The following is an 8,855-nucleotide window of genomic DNA, read 5'->3' on the forward strand; positions in this document are numbered from 1 at the left end:
TCCGTGGCAAAAGCAGAATAATTTTATTTCATTTTTGCCACTCTTAGCTTTTGAAATGTATCACAATTGCCACTCCAAAAATTTTGCTTTTGCCACCAGAATGGCAATTCAGATAATTGTCAAAAACTAAGAGTGGCAAAAGTGAAATGTCAAAATCTAGAGTGGCATAAGGAAAATTGGCAAAATCTATAGTGGCAAAAAAAATTCCCATGCAAAAAATGAAACACATGGTTGGAAAACATGACACCTGGTGTGGTGCCTTGGTATGGCCTCACCATGCCCTGGTAAAAATTGGAGAATGTTTTCCTTATGTCGTGATGCGCGCCTTTCATAAAACGAACCATCATCCGAGGAAGTTTCATGGTTTCAAGGGGGAAATCACCAAGATTGAAGGGGGATCCAAATTTCCTTTGTCCTTTGTCCACGAGTTTTTTCTATGATGAGCATACAACCTGCAAATCACCGTGTTCAAATTTGGCACTTCTCCGGGTTCATTTGCCATATTTAGGGGATTATGTGCATTTCCTAGGCATTAATGCGCATAATTCAAGTTCCAACAATCGATGCATGAAGGGGTCCACAATAACGGCCTAGAAAACCATGCTCGTGCCATTTAGTAAATTCTCATGCCTTTTACAAGGAATGGACAGATATTTCGATGAAATGTGTGGCAATAGTCAACCACAAATGTCTGTTTGTTGGGTTTTCAACTATAGAAAAAAATTAAATAAATTCTTAAAAAACATGACACCTGGCATGGTGCCATGGTATGACCTCACGATGCCCTGGTAAAAATTTGAGAAGGTTTGGCTTATGTCGTCATGCACGCCCTTCATAAATCGAACCATCACCGAGGAAGTTCCATGCTTTCGAGAGGGAAAATCCCCAAGATTGACGGGGAATCCTAATTTCCGTCCTAGGTTGTCATTAAGTTTTTTCCAACGATCAACATACCGCCTCAAATGCAACGTGTTCAAATTTGACATTTTCCCGGGCTCATTTACCATATTTAGGGGATTATGTGCATTTTCTAGGCATTAATGGACATAATTCAAATTCTAACAATCGGTGCATGAAAAGGTGCACAAGAACGGTCTGGAAAACCATGCTCATGTTATTTAGCACATTCTCATGCCTTTTATAAGGAATGGGCGGATATTTCAGGGAAATGTGTGGCAATAGTCAACCATAAATGCATCGTTCACTTGGTTAACAACTATACAAAAAATGAAACACATGGTTGGAAAACATGATGCCTGGTGTGGTGCCATGGTATGGCCTCACCATGCCTTGGTAAAAATTGGAGAATGTTTTCCTTATGTCGTGATGCGCGCCTTTCATAAATAGAACCATCACTTAGGAAGATTCATGGTTTCGAGGGGGAAATCACCAACATTGAAGGGGGATCCAAATTTCCTTTGTCCACGAGTTTTTTTCTATGATGAGCATACAACCTGCAAATCACCGTGTTCAAATTTGGCTCTTCTTCGGGTTCATTTGCCATATTTAGGGGATCATGTGCATTTCCTAGGCATTAATGCGCATAATTCAAGTTCAAACAATCGATGCATGAAAGGGTCCACAAGAACGGCCTAGAAAACCATGCTTGTGCCATTTAGTAAATTCTCATGCCTTTTACAAGGATTTGACAGATATTTCAATGAAATGTGTGGCAATAGTCAACCACAAATGTCTGTTTGTTGGGTTTTCAACTATAGAAAAAAATGAAATAAATGCTTAAAAAACATGACGCCTAGCATGGTGCCATGGTATGACCTCACCATGCCTTGGTAAAAATTTGTGAAGGTTTGGCTTATATTGGCATGCACACCCTTCATAAATCGAACCATCACCGAGGAAGTTCCATGCTTTCGAAGGGGAAATCCTCAAGATTGAAGGGGAATCCAAATTTTCTTCGTTCTTTGCCCTGGAGTTTTTTTCTACGACGAGCATACACCCTGCAAATCACCATGTTCAAATTTGGCATTTTTCCGGGCTCATTTACCATATTTAGGGGATTATGTGCATTTTCTAGACATTTAGCGCATATAAATCCAATCCAGCTACAGGTGCACGGGTGTGATGTGAGGGACGTGGATTGCTGTTCAATCGCGGCGCATCCAACGGTGCACACGTGCGATCCGCGTGGCTGGGGTTCCGGCCAATCATAATGCATCACACAATAGGCTCAGTGCACACTGTTTCCGAAAGCGACGGAGATGAACCGTGTGCGATAATGAACGAGAAAAATTGTAAGGGAAGCCAAATTTCTGTTGTCGTTTGTGGTTGAGCTCTTGTTCCACCGCACTGTATGGCAGCCCGGCCTCTCCGTCCCAGAGCTCTCTCCAGGCGTCGTCCATGGCACCGCGGCGCACAGTAATTGGTAAGGAAGCGATGGCATCCCGCCGCGCCGCGTTCCTCGCCGCCCGCGACCGCACACATGGTAAGGAAGCGATGGAATCTCGCCGCGCCGAGTTCATCGCCGCCGGCGGCCAGACAGTTACATGGGCGGACTTTGAGGCTGCCATTGCCGAATGGGTGGTGGATCTAGAGGCGGCCAAAGCCGCATAGAAGGAGCAGAAAAGGCATAAAGCAGTCAAGAAAAGAGACTCCTGCTGCCGCAAGAAAAAAGAGGCCGCACGCCGTGGTGAGGAGAGCTTGGTGGAGATCGAAGCACGGTGGGCTGCCGCCTACAAGGCCGAGAAGGAGAACACTGGCGCCTAGCCAGCATGACCTGATGGCAGCATGTGAGAAGTAGTTTAAGTTTGTAGTATTAGAGAAAATTACCAGTAGTACTTTAAGTTTGTAGTATTAACGTACAATGTCGGTAAGAGCATCCTTTGAGGGATTTGAGCGTTGATTAGCATGTCTGCATGTGTGCATTTTTTTGCATTAATCATTAGAAGATCACAAAACAAATGGTTTCTATGTCGTACCCGTCTACGTTTTTTGCGTTAATGACCCATGTCAGTTACTTGTGGGATATTTCCTAATAAACCAGACGTACCATTGGAAAACAAAAATCAAGTACATGTGTACATTTTTTTCGAGACGGGATCTGCCAACTTTCTTTTTCCTGGCACACGAGTATTTTACGCGCTTCGTCTGCGTTGTGTGTTTCCCCCACCCAAGTTTCAAATTTCGCACCGAAATTTTCATTAGGCGCGCGATTTCAGAATTTATTCCTCCAACCACATCCCCGCCCCCTCAGTATTCCCCTCCCTCGCGCCTCCCCCTATCAGCATCTCAAACCGCCGTCGCCGCAACCACAGCTTCAACCACATCTACGTTCTTGTAGGATGCAGTCAGGTAACCCACTGATCTCTATCACGTCCCTAGCCTGATTTCTTAAATGGTGCCTATGAAACATCCTCATGCCTCCAAATCCCCCTGCCAGGAGCTGATGGCGGTCCATGGCGTGATGGCCACTATGCGTGTTGACCCGGAGGAACACCTCGCCTCCGTCGCCGCCACTGACATGGTGCAGGCTCTGGCCCAGATGAAGTCCCCCAGCGACTACCCCCCAGGACTTAACAGGTAAAATCTGACCAGCTAAATCTTACCAATACCACTTGCAATGACTATGATTTGTACGGTTGATGTATTAAGCATGTTCGTGCCTTGTTTATTTCAGTACTACACACTGTGTGATGTTCAAATATTACCGTGTCCAGCTCAGTTTCACTAATACTAGCAACAAACTTACAATACATGACTCAGGATATCACTAGAGATGCTGCCCATTTGCTATTTTTAGTGGATGCTAACCCTGTTGCACTTAACATGCCTGTCCATGTACTTACGCAGGGTCATAACGGCCGATGCTTTTGTTTGTCATCGAGGTGACCTGCATCCCATGTGTTACAGTATTTCACATAATTTGTGCAATTGCAGTTTAACTTCTACCCATTTACTGGTTGCATGTAGTTAAACATGTCAGTGGCACTGATCCACGCTTCGACCCGGAGGAACAGCTCGCCTCCGCCGTCGCTGACTTTGGGCGAGCTCTGGCCAAGATGAAGTGCCCCAGCAACTACCTCTCAGGACTTACCAAATATGTACTCACCAGTTCAACCTTACCAATAACAGTTGCAATTAATGGCTATGTTCTGTACGGTCGATGCATTAAGCATGTTCTAGTAAACATGCCTAACACGTTTTTGCTACTTTCCCTACCTTTTTATAGACATCTGGGCCATTCTCTGCTCTGGTAGCACCTGCCTTGTGATGTTTAACTATGCCAATTGCACTTTTATCAGTATCGGTTTCAATGTCTATTAAGCCTATTGCAATTAACAGTTGAATCCATTTTTAAACAGTTGCATTTCAATGGCTACAAACTTACAAAACATGACTTAGGATGTTGTTAAGCCTGTTGCAATTAACAGTTGTATCCATATTTTAATCTGTCCATTTGCTACCATGCTACTCTCCGCAATGAAGATATACTAGAGATGCTGCCCCATTTGCTTTTTTGGTGGATGCTAACCCTGTTGTACTTAACATGCTTGTACATGTACTTACGCAGGGTCATAACGGCTGATGCTGTTGTTTGCCGTCAAGGTTAACTGCATCCCATGTCTTACAGTATTTCACATCATTTGTGCAATTGCAGTTTAACTTCTACCATTTACTGTTGCCTGTAGGTACACATGTCAGTGGCACTGATCCATGCTTCGACCCAAAGGAACAGCTCGCCTCCACCACCGCTGACTTTGGGCGGGCTATGGCCAAGATGAAGTGCCTCAGCAACTACCTCTCATGACTTACCAAGTATGTACCCACCAGTTCAATCTTACCAATACCAGTTGCAATTAATGGCTATGTTTTGTACTGTTGATGTATTAAGCATGTTGTAGTAAACATGCCTAACACGTTTGAGCTATTTTCCCTACCTTTTTATACACAACTGGGCCATTATCTTCTTTGGCAGCACCTGCCCTGTGATGTTTAACTCTGCCAATTGGATTTTTATCAGTACTGGTTTCAATGGCCATTAAGCCTGTTGCAATTAACAGTTGTATCCATTTTAAAGAGTTGTATTTCAATGGCTACAAACTTACAAAACATGAATTAGGATGTTGTTAGGCCTGTTGCAATTAACAGTGGTGTCCATTTTTTAATCCGTCCCTTTGCTACCGTGCTACTCTTTCGAAATGAAGATATCACTACAGATGTTGTCGTTTTATTACCATTTGCTATTTTTGGTGGATGTTAACCCTGTTGTAGTTAACATTAGCTTTCCATGTACTTACACAGGGCTACAATGGGCGATGATGTTGTTTGCCGTCGAGGTTTGCTACAACCCACGTCTTATGCACCATCTATTCCTAAATATAAGTATTTTTAGAGATTCCAATATAGACTACATAAGGAGCAAAATGAGTGAATCTAGATTCTTATCTAAACTAGATCTATAATTCTATATACATCCGTATGTCGTTCATATTGAAATCTCAAAAAAATTGTACTTAGGAACATAGGTAGTTGTATTTTACATCATTTGTGCAATATTAGTTTAGCTTCTAACATTTACTAGTTGCTTGTAGGTACATATATGAGGGGTACTGATCCATGCTTTGATCCCTTTTGCGTATGGGGCAATGAGATATTCATGAACAAGCGTCAAGTGAGGAAACTAAGAAAGATTGTTAGGCGAAAGAAACAGGTGATTGGAATTAATCTCTTTATTTACACTTTGTCGAAGACAACAGTGAACTTTATGATGGTAAGTAATGTGTTGCCTTTTCCCCTGCCCACAACAAGTTACTCTATTAGACCTCAATATCTGATATTTTTCTATTTTCAGTGGTTTCCGAAGCTATTTACTGATTACCTTGCAAACTACATGACCGGCATGGAGGCAACTAAGGTTAAAGTATATAATTCATGCTACCATGATAATGCTCTAGAAGTCTTCTTGAAGGCGGTGAAGGATGGGCGGGTGATCGTCACAAGGGGTTGGACAAAAGTGGTTCGTGCCTATGGCATGCAGGAAGGCACATTATGGGCAGTCCGCTTCTTCAACACCGTCGGCAGTCAAAATGATTTACACTTGTCTCTTCACCTTTACCGCTTTTAAATACTGCGGTTCATCATAGTTAATTGCTGCCTAATCCTGTAATTACTGAACATATTGTACTGATAATTTTATTTATGGATTCGTTGTTGAACCATTGTGCTAAGAATTCGTTTCATATTTCAAAATTTCCAATTAGAATAATAAATTACAGGAAAAAATAAAAATAGAATAGACGGTCATGGACCTTTGCAAACGGTTCTAGCAGTAAAAGCGCTTGCGATGGATAGCCCTATGCCACACAGTTTTCTACATCAAATCATGTGTGATGTAGTTAATGATAGCAAACAGTTAACCAAGGCAGAGCGTGTGTGATAGTTACACCTTTCACACACGAGCGTATACATAAAACCATGTGGGATGTACATCCGAACGAAAACATTTTCCCTGGATTGACTGTGTGCATGTACATCAGAACGGAAACGTATTCCTTGGATTGACTATGTGTCATATACAAACGAACGGAAATATTTTTCTGGGATTCACCGTGTGGGAGGTACATACCTACGGAAATGATTTTCTCGGACTACCATGTGGGATGTACATACCTACGGAAATGATTGGGTTTCGATGCCTCGTGCGATCACACACGGCCCCAGCCTAGGTCCCAGGAGGGCCTATCCCCGATGATTTCTGGGTCGTGTGGGAAGGACACCCTATCGCACACACTCACTTGGCGACGGTTCCAAATGCCGTCGCAGAAAGGGGTAAAAACCGTTTGTTTAGGACCGACGTGCACGAGTGAAAGTTAGTAATGATAGTGCAACTTATTTGTGGCACTGCTGTTTAGGTCATATTGGTGTAAAGCGCATGAAGAAAATCCATGCGGATGGACTTCTGGAATCACTTGATTATGAATCATTTGATGCTTGCGAACCATGCCTCATGGGCAAGATGACTAAAACTCCGTTCTCTGGAACAATGGAGCAAGCCACTGACTTATTGGAAATAATACATACCGATGTATGCGGTCCGATGAGTGTTGAGGCTCGCGGCGGGTATCGTTATTTTCTGATCTTCACATATGATTTGAGCAGATATGGGTATATCTACTTAATGACACACAAGTCTAAAACATTTGAAAATTTCAAAGAATTTCAGAGTGAAGTTGAGAATCATCATAATAAGAAAATAAAGTTTCTACGATCTGATCGCGGAGGCGAATATTTGAGTTACGAGTTTGGTATTCATTTAAAACAATGTGGAATAGTTTCACAACTCATGCCACCTAGAACACCACAGCATAATGGTGTGTTCGAACATCGTAACCGTCCTTTATTAGATATGGTGCGATCAATGATGTCTCTTATCGATTTACTACTATCATTTTGGGGGTTATGCATTAGATACAACTACATTCACGTTAAATAGGGCACCATATAAATCTGTTGAGATGACACTGTATGAACTATGGTTTGGCAAGAAACCAAAGTTGTCGTTTCTTAAAGTTTGGGGTTGTGATGCTTATGTGAAAAAAGTTTCAAACTGATAAGCTCGAACCCAAATCGGAGAAGTGTGTCTTCATAGGATAACCAAAAGAAACTGTTGGGTACACCTTCTATCATAGATCCGAAGGCAAGATATTTGTTGCTAAGAATGGATCCTTTGTAGAGAAGGAGTTTCTCTCGAAAGAAGTGAGTGGGAGGAAAGTAGAACTTGACGAGGTAGTTGTACTTTCTCTCGAACTGGAAAATGGTTCATCACAGAAATCTGTTCCAGTGATGCCTACACCAATTAGTGAGGAAGTTAATGATGATGATCATGAAACTTCAGATCAAGTTACTACCGAACCTCGTAGGTCAACCAGAGTACGATCCGCACCAGAGTGGTACGGTAATCCTGTTCTGGAAATCATGTCACTAGACCATGATGAACCTACGAACTAAGAGGAAGCAATGATAAGCCCAAATTACGACAGATGGCTTGAGGCCATGAAATCTGAGATATAATCCATGTATGAGAAGAAAGTGTGGGCTTTGGTGGACTTGCTCGATGATCGGCAAGCCACTGTGAATAAATGGATCTTCAAGAGGAAGATGGACGCTGATAGTAGTGTTACTATCTACAAAGCTTGACTTGTCGAAAAGGGTTTTTGACAAGTTCAAGGTGTTGACTATGATGAGATTTTCTCAGTCGTATCGATGCTTAAATTCTGTCTGAATCATGTTAGCAATTGCCACATTTTATGAAATCTAAAAAATGGATGTCAAAACTGCATTCTTTAATGGATTTATTAAAAGAGAGTTGTATATGATGCAACCCGTAGGTTTTGTCAATCCTAAAGGTGCTAACAAAATGTGCAAGCTCCAGCGATCCATCTATGGACTGGTGCAAGCATCTGGGAGTTGGAATATAAGCTTTGATGAGTTGATCAAAGCATATGGTTTTATACAGAATTTTGGAGAAGCCTGCATTTACAAGAATGTGTGTGGGAGCACTACAACCTTTCTGATAAGTATATGTGAATGACATATTGTTGATCAGAAATGATGTAGAATTTTCTATATAGCATAAAGGAGTGTTTGAAAGGATTTTTTCAAATAAAGGCCTCGGTGAAGCTGCTTACATATTGGGCATCAAGATCTGTAGAGATAGATCAAGACGCTAGATAAGTTTTTCAATGAGTAAATACCTTGACAAGATTTTGAAGTAGTTCAAAATAGAACAGTAAAAGAAGGAGTTCTCACCTATATTGCAAGGTGTAAAGTTGAGTAAGACTCAAAACATGAACACGGCAGAAAGTATAAAGATAATGAAAGTCATTCCCTATGCCTCA

This window comes from Triticum urartu, chromosome 4 (assembly GCF_003073215.2).
Source record: "Triticum urartu cultivar G1812 chromosome 4, Tu2.1, whole genome shotgun sequence".
Taxonomy (NCBI): Eukaryota; Viridiplantae; Streptophyta; class Magnoliopsida; order Poales; family Poaceae; genus Triticum; species Triticum urartu.